Source organism: Coregonus lavaretus, assembly GCF_964263955.1.
Source record: "Coregonus lavaretus genome assembly, chromosome: 40".
In the NCBI taxonomy this organism is placed as follows: Eukaryota; Metazoa; Chordata; class Actinopteri; order Salmoniformes; family Salmonidae; genus Coregonus; species Coregonus lavaretus.
The window spans coordinates 3,164,882-3,177,963 of record NC_140027.1 but is presented as its reverse complement, the minus strand read 5'-3'; positions in this window follow the sequence as shown (position 1 = coordinate 3,177,963).

Sequence of the window (13,082 nt, the reverse complement as noted above, 5' to 3'; positions counted from 1 at the left end):
CACCAAACCTACGGTGCGCGTCGCCAGCCCGGCCCGGCCTGTTCCTGCCACTCGCACCAAGCCTACGGTGCGCGTCGCCAGCCCGGCCCGGCCTGTTCCTGCCACTCGCACCAAGCCTACGGTGCGCGTCGCCAGCCCGGCCCGGCCTGTTCCTGCCCTTCGCACCAAGCCTACGGTGCGCGTCGCCAGCCCGGCCCGGCCTGTTCCTGCCCCTCGCACCAAGCCTACGGTGCGCGTCGCCAGCCCGGCCCGGCCTGTTCCTGCCACTCGCACCAAGCCTACGGTGTGCGTCGCCAGCCCGGCCCGGCCTGTTCCTGCCCCTCGCACCAAGCCTACGGTGCGCGTCGCCAGCCCGGCCCGGCCTGTTCCTGCCACTCGCACCAAGCCTGGGGTGCGAGTCGTCAGCCCGGTAAGGCCCGTTCCTTCTCCACGCACCAAGCCAGGGGTGCGAGTCGTCAACCCGGTAAGGCCCGTTCCTGCTCCACGCACCAAGCCAGGGGTGCGCATCGTCAGCCCGGTACGGCCCGTTCCGGCTCCACGCACCAAGCCAGGGTTGCGCAGCGTCAGCCCGGTCCGGCCCGTTGCTGCTCCACGCACCAAGCCAGGGGTGCGCATCGTCAGCCCGGTCCGGCCCGTTGCTGCTCCACGCACCAAGCCAGGGGTGCGCATCGTCAGCCCGGTCCGGCCCGTTGCTGCTCCACGCACCAAGCCAGGGGTGCGCATCGTCAGCCCGGTCCGGCCCGTTCCTGCTCCACGCACCAAGCCAGGGGTGCGCGTCATCAGTCCGGCACAACCCGTGCCTGGGTCACCGGTGCCTGGTCGGGTACCGGTCAGCTGCTCCACACCGGAGCTTAAGCAATCCGCTCCTACGATGTCCAGTCCAGCTCCAGCCAGCGGGGCCAGACCGGACCAAGGGCGCTACGGGGGGATTATTGGAGGGTGGTGGGCAAGCCCGGAGCCGGAACCGCCTCCGAGGAGGAATGCCCACCCAGCCCTCCCCTGTTTGGTTTAGGTTGAGGCACGGTCGCAGTCCGCGCCTTTGGGGGGGGTACTGTCACACCCTGGCTCTGGGGACTCTATATGTTGAGCCAGGGTGTGTAGATTCTATGTGTTCTTGTTCTATGTCGGTATTCTAGAGTTGTGTTTTCTATGTTGGCCAGTATGGTTCTCAATCAGAGGCAACGAGTATCAGCTGTTGCTTGTTGTCTCTGATTGGGAGCCATACTTAAGCAGCCAGTTTACCCACAGTAGTTGTGGGATCTTGTTCCGTGTTGGTTGTGTTTAACCTAGGACGTCACGTTATCGTTTATTGTTTTGTTCTTGTTATCACTATCGATAATAAAGTATGTTCGTTCATCACGCTGCGCCTTGGTCTACTCCGTTCAACGATCGTGACAATTATAGATGTACAGTAGAGATATAGACATATTAGATGTAGATACAACATACAGTAAGAATAACTTTTCCTTCTGCCTCCTCATTGTGATGTCTGTCTGTTGGATGGAAACTGTGACCTATAACTGACAAGGACAAGTCAGAAGCTGATCTGTGACATATTGTGGAGGAATGTCATCTAACATTTAAATCTCCAGAGGAGCATTGCATCCTCCAAAGTTCAGTGAAATTAAGAGTTGGGCAGAAAGAGAAAAGTTAGTCAAGAGACTTGCAAGACAGCAAGTGTTCAGATAGGCCCATATTTCACCCAACATTACATAATAGTAAGACCCAAATAAATAATCTCCCTTCACCACAGCCATGCAAATAAACTACCTTAATTAGGACAGGTAGGAGTCAATTCTTAAGAGTTCCCCATGAGAACAGTACAAAAGCGGAGCCATCATCGCCAACTGGTTTGGTAAACAATTTATAATCATCCAACCTCCATTTTATACTCCACTTGTGACGGACGAAACACTTCCCTTTGACTTACATTCAATCACCCTAGTAGTCATGTTTAATAGGATAGCTAAGACAGATACTGTGTGTACAGCATATCAGATATTATACAGGGACAGATACAGGGATGGACTGGGACCAGAAACCAGGTCCATGTTTGCCCCTGGAGGCCCCCATACCTGCCCTAGACTGATAGGACAGACACTGTGTGTACAGCATATCATAAATAAGGGCCCAATGCAAACAAAGTATCTCCCTCTGAAGCTACAGTAAAGAGGAACAGAGAGAGGGTGTGGTTAGTGAGGAGATTTGGAAGGGTGACAACAGACAGACATGTGTTCCGGGTGAGTGGCCACTGTTTCACAGTTTTACTGACTAAGGCTGAGTGGCTAGTTTCACAAACCAAAAACATGTGAATGCTTTCCTGGTCAAATGTCTGTTTGTGCTACTCTTGCCAACTCCATAGATCATTGTCAAGACAAAGATGCTAAGCATGACGATGAGTGACGAGTTGGCATGATAGCCCAAACAGACTGGCACTCAGGCTATGTGAATGCATTATGGAGTGTTGTTTTTGCCTTGTAATCATTTGTTGAGTTATACTTTTTATCAAATATTCCAAATATGATGTAGGTCATTATAAAGTATATGTATTGCTTTTACAGGGAATTCTGTGAACTGTCTAGCAAAGATGGGAAACCATGAACCCAAGGTGACAAATTAAAATTACATATTGTCACGATCGTTGGTTTGAGATGAGGACCAAGGCGCAGCGTTGAAGGTGAACATATCCTTTTATTACTGATCACACGATCAAAACAATAAACGATAACGTGACGTCTACAGTTTAACACAAACCGAAATGAACAAGAAACCACAAACACAAAGTGAAAGACAGACAGTTAAATATGGCTCCCAATCAGAGACACCCAGCTGACACTCGTTGCCTCTGATTGGGAGTCACTCAGCCCAACATAGAAAATCAAACATAGAATTACACACCCTGGCTCAACATAACATAGTCCCCAGAGCCAGGGCGTGACAGTACCCCCCCCCAAAGGCGCGGACTCCGGCCGCGCCAAACAACCACAACAGGGGAGGGACCGGGTGGGCACTCCGCCTCGGCGGCGGATCCGGCTCCGGACATGACCCAGGCACGGGTTGTGCTGGACTGACGACGCACACCCCTGGCTTGATGCGTGGAGGAGGAACGGGCCGTACCGGGCTGACGAAGCGCACCCCTGACTTGGTGCGGGGAGCAGGAATGAGCCGGACCGGGCTGACGACGCGCACCACTGACCTGGTGCGGGGAGCTTGGACGGGCCGGACCGGGCTGGCGACGCGCACCACAGACTTGGTGCGGAGAGCAGGAACGGGCCGGACAGGGCTGACGAAACGCACCATAGACTTGGTGCGGAGAGCAGGCACGGGCCGTGCCGGACTGACGACGCACACCACTGGCTTGGTGCGGGAAGCTTGGATGGGCCGGACTGGGCTGGCGACGCGCACCACAGACCTGGTGCGGAGAGCAGGAACGGGCCGGACAGGGCTGACGAAACGCACCATAGACTTGGTGCGGAGAGCAGGCACGGGCCGTGCCGGACTGACGACGCACACCACTGGCTTGGTGCGGGAAGCTTGGATGGGCCGGACTGGGCTGGCGACGCGCACCACAGACTTGGTGCGGAGATCAGGAACGGGCCGGACAGGGCTGACGAAACGCACCATAGACTTGGTGCGGAGAGCAGGCACGGGCCGTGCCGGACTGACGACGCACACCACTGGCTTGGTGCGGGAAGCTTGGATGGGCCGGACTGGGCTGGCGACGCGCACCACAGACTTGGTGCGGAGCGCAGGAACGGGCCGGGCTGGGCTGTCGACGCACACCGTAGGTTTGGTGCGGGGAGCAGGAATAGACCGGACCGTACTGGGGACACACACCACTGGCTCTACACCGGGATCTGGAACGGGCCGGACCGGACTGGCAACACACGCCAGTACCTCTCGCCGTGCCTCTACACCCTCCATCCCCTCTTCTACCAGTGGCCCCCGTAACCTGGCGGCCTCCTCTGCAACCCCGCTGGACCGCTCCATAGCGGCCTCCTGCTGCCCCGACGTCGTGAGCCCCCCCCTAAAAATTTTCTGGGGGTCTCTCCTCCCCGTGGGCCAGGCCTCCATCATTCTCGCCAGACTCTCACCCCACTGCTCCAAACTCCAACCTCTCTCCTCTTCTCTTGGCTTGGCCCAGTCGAGACTCCTACTCAACTGCTCCCAAGTCCTTCCTCTCTCTTCTTCATGCTGCTTGGTCCTGTTATGGTGGTTTCTTCTGTCACGATCGTTGGTTAGAGATGAGGACCAAGGCGCAGCGTTGAAGGTGAACATATCCTTTTATTACTGATCACACGATCAAAACAATAAACGATAACGTGACGTCTACAGTTTAACACAAACCGAAATGAACAAGAAACCACAAACACAAAGTGAAAGACAGACAGTTAAATATGGCTCCCAATCAGAGACACCCAGCTGACACTCGTTGCCTCTGATTGGGAGTCACTCAGCCCAACATAGAAAATCAAACATAGAATTACACACCCTGGCTCAACATAACATAGTCCCCAGAGCCAGGGCGTGACACATATTTTAATAAATACTGAATATTGAAGGACATACTCATTAATGGCAAAGTGGACTGCCTTCGAGCCCCTGGGAAAAAATTACACAAAACCTACTATTACAATTTAGCATAAAACAAACTATACTGAACAAAAATATAAACGCAACATGTAAAGACTTTGTCCCATGTTTCATGAGCTGAAATAAAATATCCCAGAAATGTTCCATATGCACAAAAAGCTTATTTCTCTCAAATGTTGTGCACACATATGTTTACATGCTGTTAGTGAGCATTTCTCCTTTGCCAAAATAATCCATCCACCTGACAGGTGTGGCATATCAAGAAGCTGATTAAACAGCATGATCATTGCACCTTGTAATGGGGACAGTAAAAGGCCACTCTAAAATGTGCAATTTTGTCACACATCACAATGCCACAGATGTCTCAAGTTTTGAGGGAGCATGCATTTGGCATGTTGACTGCAGGAATTTCCATCAGAGCAGTTGCCAGATAATTTAATGTTAATTTCTCTACCATAACCCACCTCCAACGTCGTTTTAGAGAATTTGGCAGTACGTCCAACCGGCCTCACAACCGCAGACAACATGTAACCACGACAGCCCAGGACCTCCACATCCGGCTTCCTCACCTGCGGGATCATCTGAGACCAGCCAACCGGACAGCTGATGAAATTTAGGAGTATTTCTGTCTGTAATAAAGCCCTTTTGTGGGGAAAAACTCATTTTGATTGGCTGGTCCTGGCTCCCCAGTGGGTGGGTCTGGCTCACAAGTGGGGGGGCCTATTCCCTCCCAGGCTCACCCATGGCTGCGCCCCTGCCCAGTCATGTGAAATCCATAGATTAGGGCCTAATGAATTTATTTCAATTGATTTCAACTGATTTCCTTATACTGTAACTTAGTAAAATCCTTGAAATATTTGCATGTTGATGAACAATAAATAGCCTACTATTGCAGTTATCCATTAATAGATAATAGTATTATTGACTTGGATTGAGCATCAACTACACTGTTTTTCATGGTTAGTATAAGCCTATGCCACACATGGCTGAAAGCCACTGATCATATAGTAAAGATGTCTTCTGATGTTTAACTACTGTACATGAAGACTGGCTGAGCCTGGAGTATTTTCACTATGATGTTTGACTACTGAGGTACTTGGCAGTGCTACTTTAAGGTATGCTTCCCCCATTCATAGCCAAAATGGATGGCTGCCAACTGCCAAAGCATGCAGTCCCACTATACAGGTTCATCTAGCACCAACTAGCACATTGTTACACGCACATTGAGAGATCAATGTGCGTGTAACAGCGCCGGAGAAGATGGCTGCCGTTTTACAGCCCTCTAACCATTTGTACTATTATGTGTGTTTTTCCGCATTATTTGTAATTTATTTTGTACATAATGTTTCTGCTATCGTCTCTTATAACCAAAAAGAGCTTCTGGATATCAGGACAGCGATTACTCACCTCGTATTGGACGAAGATTTTTTCTTCAACGAGGCGGCCGCGAAGGATATCATACAGACACCCGACAAGGCCCAAATCCCCGTCATTCGCGTGAGGAAGAGACGGAGATATCGTGGACGTAGATCGGGGTGCCTTGTAAGGATCCGACGGCGAGCGAGTAAACTGCCTCTTCCATCAATCCTATTAGCCAATCTTCAATCATTGGATAACAAATTGGATGACCTAAGATTACGGTTATCCTACCAACGGGATATTAAAAACTGTAATATCCTATGTTTCACCGAGTCGTGGCTGAACGACGACAATGATAACATACAGCTAGCGGGCTATACGCTACATCGGCAGGATAGAACGGCTGACTCCGGTAAGACAAGGGGTGGTGGTCTGTGTATATTTGTAAACAACAGCTGGTGCACAAAATAAAATACTAAGGAAGTCTCGAGGTTTTGCTCGCCTGAGGTAGAGTATCTTATGATAAGCTGTAGACCACACTATTTACCAAGAGAGTTTTCATCTATATTTTTCATAGCTGTCTATTTACCACCACAAACCAATGCTGGCATTAAGATTGCACTGAATGAGTTGTACAAGGCCATAAATCAACAGGAAAACGCTCATCCAGATGCAGCGCTCCTAGTGGCCGGGGACTTTAATGCAGGGAAACTTAAATCCGTTCTACCTAATTTCTACCAGCATGTTAAATGTGCAACCAGAGGAAAAAAAACTCTAGACCACCTTTACTCCACACACAGAGACGCATACAAAGCTCTCCCTCGCCCTCCATTTGGCAAATCTGACCATAACTCTATCCTCCTGATTGCTGCTTATAAGCAAAAACTAAAGCAGGAAGCACCAGTGACTCAGTTAATAAAAAAGTGGTCAGATGACGCAGATGCTAAGCTACAGGACTGTTTTGCTAGCACAGACTGGAACATGTTCCGGGATTCTTCAGACAGCATTGAGGAGTACACCACATCAGTCACTGGCTTCATCAATAAGTGCATCGATGATGTCGTCCCCACAGTGACCGTACGTACATACCCCAACCAGAAGCCATGGATTACAGGAAACATCCGCACTGAGCTAAAGGGTAGAGCTGCCGCTTTCAAGGAACGGGACTCTAACCCGGACGCTTATAAGAAATCCCGCTATGCCCTCCGACGAACCATCAAACAGGCAAAGAGTCAATACAGGGCTAAGATTGAATCGTACTACACTGGCTCTGACGCTCGTCGGATGTGGCAGGGCTTGAAAACTATTACAGACTACAAAAGGGAAGCACAGCCGCGAGCTGCCCAGTGACACAAGCCTACCAGACGAGCTAAACCACTTCTATGCTCGCTTCGAGGCAAGCAACACTGAAGCATGCATGAGAGCACCAGCTGTTCCGGATGACTATGTGATCACGCTCTCCGTAGCCGATGTGAGTAAGACTTTTAAGCAGGTCAACATTCACAAGTCCGCAGGGCCAGACGGATTACCAGGACGTGTACTCCGAGCATGTGCTGACCAACTGGCAAGTGTCTTCACTGACATTTTCAACATGTCCCTGACTGAGTCTGTAATAACAACATGTTTCAAGCAGACCACCATAGTACCCGTGCCCAAGGACTCTAAGATAACCTGCCTAAATGACTACCGACCCGTAGCACTGACGTCTGTAGCCATGAAGTGCTTTGAAAGGCTGGTCATGGCTCACATCAACAACATTATCCCAGAAACCCTAGACCCACTCCAATTTGCATACGGCCCCAACAGATCCACAGATGATGCAATCTCTATTGCACTCCACACTGCCCTTTCCCACCTGGACAAGAGGAACACCTACGTGAGAATGCTATTCATTGACTACAGCTCAGCATTCAACACCATAGTGCCCTCTAAGCTCATCACTAAGCTAAGGATCCTGGGACTAAACACCTCCCTCTGCAACTGGATCCTGGACTTCCTGACGGGCCGCCCCCAGGTGGTAAGGGTAGGTAACAACACATCTGCCACACTGATCCTCAACACGGGGGCCCCTCAGGGGTGCGTGCTCAGTCCCCTCCTGTACTCTCTGTTCACCCATGACTGCATGGCCAGGCACGACTCCAACACCATCATTAAGTTTGCCGACGACACAACAGTGGTAGGCCTGATCACCGACAACGATGAGACAGCCTATAGGGAGGAGGTCAGAGACCTGGCCGTGTGGTGCCAGGACAACAACCTCTCCCTCAACGTGACCAAGACAAAGGAGATGATTGTGGACTACAGGGAAAAAAAAGAGGACTGAGCACGCCCCCATTCTCATCGACGGGGCTGTAGTGGAACAGGTTGAGAGCTTCAAGTTCCTTGGTGTCCACATCACCAACGAACAATCATGGTCCAAACACACCAAGACAGTCGTGAAGAGGGCACGACAAAGCCTATTCCCCCTCAGGAGACTGAAAAGATTTGGCATGGGTCCTCAGATCCTCAAAAAATTCTACAGCTGCACCATCGAGAGCATCCTGACTGGTTGCATCACCGCCTGGTATGGCAACTGCTTGGCCTCCGACCGCAAGGCACTACAGAGGGTAGTGCGTACGGCCCAGTACATCACTGGGGCCAAGCTTCCTGCCATCCAGGACCTCTATACCAGGCGGTGTCAGAGGAAGGCCCTCAAAATTGTCAAAGACTCCAGCCACCCTAGTCATAGACTGTTCTCCCTGCTACCGCACGGCAAGCGGTACCGGAGTGCCAAGTCTAGGTCCAAAAGACTTCTCAACAGCTTCTACCCTCAAGCCATAAGACTCCTGAACAGCTAATCATGGCTACCCAGACTATTTGCACTGCCCCCCCACCCCATCCTTTTTACGCTGCTGCTGCTCTGTTAATTATTTATGCATAGTCACTTTAACTCTACCCACATGTACATATTACTTCAACTATCTCAACTAGCCGGTGCCCCCGCACATTGACTCTGCACCGGTACCCCCCTGTATATATAGCCTCCCTACTGTTATTTTATTTTACTTCTGCTCTTTTTTTCCTCAACACTTTTTTTGTTGTTGTTTTATTTTTACTTTTTTTGTTAAAAATAAATGCACTGTTGGTTAAGGGCTGTAAGTAAGTATTTCACTGTAATGTCTGCACCTGTTGTATTCGGCGCATGTGACCAATACAATTTGATTTGATTTGATCACACACATCTGATCAGCCAGGCCCATGTAGCACACAGGCTGTCATCAGTTTGTACTGTATGAGTATGACAATTCATGTACTTACGTTGGGTGGTGCGCCTCTTAAATATCAGCAACGCAGCAAGGAGTCCAATGGTCAGAGATCCTATGACCCCAACCGGGGCAAGCCACTTGGTGGTGGAGTCAGAAGCAAAATCCTCTTTTGAACCTTCAACTGCATGGAGAAAATAAACAATTTGCAAATTAATGTGTTCTTGAATTAAATACAGGTAGTGCTATATCTGTGACCATTTTTTACATTTTAGTCATTTAGCAGACGCTCTTATCCAGAGCGACTTACAGTTAGTGAGTGCATACATTTTCATACTGTCCCCGTGGGAAACGAACCCACAACCCTGGTGTTGCAAGCACCATGCTCTACCAACTGAGCTACAGGGGGACCAGATACAGATGCACAAAGTCCATGACTGAGAACAAATCAAATCAGATTGATTATTTTTACATATCTAATCCAGCAGACCTGGATTCAGTCAACCAGAGTTCACTGTCATTTCTACTAAATAAAAGTTCAAATTACTGTCTGTGTGTGTATACACATTTATTTTCTCAAATATCAAATCCAGAGGAAAAGCTTAGCTATGCTTGTTCAAAGTCAGTATCAGGGCATTTCACTTGTTCCAACTTCATTTTCTGCAGAGTAATTTTTTGGATTATTTTGATATCTTAAAAACACACACATACTAAAGCGCTGTTCTAATCTAAATATAATCTTAATTTACTTCCCATTGCTAAGACTAATTAGTTTTGCATCAGATGGATAATTTTTATTTGGGAATTCCCAGCCAGGCAGGCAAAGATTAAAAATTAAAACATTAAAATTAAAAGGCAGGTCAGAAAAAACATTCAAAATGGCTGCCAGAGGTGAGAAACACAACTGCAGAGGCAGAATGTTCTGGTAAGAAGATATTATGACTGCAATGAATCATGATAAGAGGGAGCATTAGAGACAGATTGGAGACTATCAGCTCTGATTTGTTGTCATGAGAATTTCTATCTCTAATACTAAGCTTTGAATAATTCCTAGAGGTTGTAAGACTCTAGTTAATTAAGAATGAAACAGCTTCTCCAGTGTGTAAGAAATCAGCCATTTTTATTCATGAGAGCTCTCACGCTCAAAACACACACAGCCTTTTTACAGTGGGGAAAAAAAGTATTTAGTCAGCCACCAATTGTGCAAGTTCTCCCACTTAAAAAGATGAGAGAGGCCTGTAATTTTCATCATAGGTACACGTCAACTATGACAGACAAATTGAGGGAAAAAAATCCAGAAAATCACATTGTAGGATTTTTTATGAATTTATTTGCAAATTATGGTGGAAAATAAGTATTTGGTCACCTACAAACAAGCAAGATTTCTGGCTCTCACAGACCTGTAACTTCTTCTTTAAGAGGCTCCTCTGTCCTCCACTCGTTACCTGTATTAATGGCACCTGTTTGAACTTGTTATCAGTATAAAAGACACCTGTCCACAACCTCAAACAGTCACACTCCAAACTCCACTATGGCCAAGACCAAAGAGCTGTCAAAGGACACCAGAAACAAAATTGTAGACCTGCACCAGGCTGGGAAGACTGAATCTGCAATAGGTAAGCAGCTTGGTTTGAAGAAATCAACTGTGGGAGCAATTATTAGGAAATGGAAGACATACAAGACCACTGATAATCTCCCTCGATCTGGGGCTCCACGCAAGATCTCACCCCGTGGGGTCAAAATGATCACAAGAACGGTGAGCAAAAATCCCAGAACCACACGGGGGGACCTAGTGAATGACCTGCAGAGAGCTGGGACCAAAGTAACAAAGCCTACCATCAGTAACACACTACGCCGCCAGGGACTCAAATCCTGCAGTGCCAGACGTGTCCCCCTGCTTAAGCCAGTACATGTCCAGGCCCGTCTGAAGTTTGCTAGAGTGCATTTGGATGATCCAGAAGAGGATTGGGAGAATGTCATATGGTCAGATGAAACCAAAATATAACTTTTTGGTAAAAACTGAACTCGTCGTGTTTGGAGGACAAAGAATGCTGAGTTGCATCCAAAGAACACCATACCTACTGTGAAGCATGGGGGTGGAAACATCATGCTTTGGGGCTGTTTTTCTGCAAAGGGACCAGGACGACTGATCCGTGTAAAGGAAAGAATGAATGGGGCCATGTATCGTGAGATTTTGAGTGAAAACCTCCTTCCATCAGCAAGGGCAATGAAGATGAAATGTGGCTGGGTCTTTCAGCATGACAATGATCCCAAACACACCGCCCGGGCAACGAAGGAGTGGCTTCGTAAGAAGCATTTCAAGGTCCTGGAGTGGCCTAGCCAGTCTCCAGATCTCAACCCCATAGAAAATCTTTGGAGGGAGTTGAAAGTCTGTGTTGCCCAGCGACAGCCCCAAAACATCACTGCTCTAGAGGAGATCTGCATGGAGGAATGGGCCAAAATACCAGCAACAGTGTGTGAAAACCTTGTGAAGACTTACAGAAAACGTTTGACCTGTGTCATTGCCAACAAAGGGTATATAACAAAGTATTGAGAAACTTTTGTTATTGACCAAATACTTATTTTCCACCATAATTTGCAAATAAATTCATAAAAAATCCTACAATGTGATTTTCTGGAGAAAAACATTCTCATTTTGTCTGTCATAGTTGACGTGTACCTATGATGAAAATTACAGGCCTCTCTCATCTTTTTAAGTGGGAGAACTTGCACAATTGGTGGCTGACTAAATACTTTTTTTCCCCACTGTATATGCCTTCACACAAAGGAACTTTGCTCCGCCCACCTTTAGGCATCCTGTGACTTTCCACAGTATAGTTTTCAGCAGTTTCTAAGTCCCCTCTTACTATGGTATGTTGGCCTCCAACAGTTTCTACCCATATTACCAGTTAGTGGTTTCATTGTCTTTATAACTCTAACACAGTTATACACAGTTTCGGGGTGGAACAATTTTTGTCATTACCCTAAACATACAAATGTTCCTATCATTTGTCAACTAGCACAGGTAGTTACAACTCCACTATCATTATTTCATTATTAACCTTGTAATTTCCTATAGTCTCATCAGATGACAAGCAGACTAGGTTAAGCAAACATTGAAGATCTTCTGGATTCATGTTGAAACATGCATGGATTGTTTCTTAACCAAACCAAGACATTCATTTTCTTTTTTTCAAGTTTCAAGGAAGATGCTCTGTCAGATTGGCCTGATCTAGGGCAGTGTTAGGATTCTTTGATCTACTCCACTCTTGTGATGTTGTTCTCTCATTATAAGGCTGACTTTCATTGTGCTCACACGTGATAAAGACGTCGTAAAAAGGCCTATGCTAATAAAAGTAGACTAGATTGAGGCTGAATTGTTTACAATTATCAGTGGTCCTCTGCAGCTCAGTTGGTAGAGCACGGCGCTTGTAACGGCAGGGTAGTGGGTTCGATCCCCGGGACCACCCATACACAAAAATGTATGCGCGCATAACTGTAAGTCGCTTTGGATAAAAGTGTCTGATAAATGGCATATAATTATTATTATCAGGGTCTGGATGAGGTAATAAGGGAGACTGGCAGGTTTTGGACTTGGCCCTGCTTTCACTAAGGATGACATCAAAAACATCATTCATTCAAACTGTGTATACCAACCACGATGGCAGAACGTACCTGCTGAACGTACAAACGGGATCTCAAATGATGCCTTCCCTTCCTGGACTCCATTGGTGTTGTGCACTGTGCATGAGTAGTTTGTGGAACCACTGTATGTAGCCTTCAGAACTGTTAGTTTACTGGAGAGGCTAAACAGTTAGTCGTCGGTCTCTTTGGCCACCAGTTCAGCACTCTCTGTGCAGTTTGTGCTAAACTCGTCAAACCACCAGA